At 35.5% G+C, this 403-nt stretch overlaps 1 protein-coding gene across 7 annotated transcripts in view; it reads left to right on the top strand.

Annotated features, from left to right (window-relative positions):
- Positions 1 to 403, top strand: part of LOC128896875 (GATA-binding factor C-like) — a 149,703-nt gene that overhangs the window by 135,322 nt on the left and 13,978 nt on the right. The window lies entirely within an intron of this gene.

Consider the following 403-nt stretch of genomic DNA (forward strand, 5'->3'; position numbering starts at 1 on the left):
TAGCTTGATTTAGGTATCAGTAGCTTGACTTTATCTGGGTTCAACTTCACTTGATTTTAGTATCAGTAGCTTGACTTGATCTGGGTTGAACTTTACTTGACTTTGGTATCAGTAGCTTGGCTTGATTTAGGTATCAGTAGCTTAACTTAATCTGGGTTTAACTTTACTTGATTTTAGCATCAGTAGCTTAACTTTATCTGGGTTTAACTTCACTTGATTTTAGCATCAGTAGCTTAACTTTATCTGGGTTCAACTTCACTTGATTTTAGTATCAGTAGCTTGACTTGATCTGGGTTGAACTTTACTTGACTTTGGTATCAGTAGCCTGGCTTGATTTAGGTATCAGTAGCTTGACTTTATCTGGGTTCAACTTGACTTGATTTTAGTATCAGTAGCTTAACTT

This window comes from Hylaeus anthracinus, unplaced genomic scaffold (assembly GCF_026225885.1).
Source record: "Hylaeus anthracinus isolate JK02 unplaced genomic scaffold, UHH_iyHylAnth1.0_haploid 11978, whole genome shotgun sequence".
Classification (NCBI taxonomy): domain Eukaryota; kingdom Metazoa; phylum Arthropoda; class Insecta; order Hymenoptera; family Colletidae; genus Hylaeus; species Hylaeus anthracinus.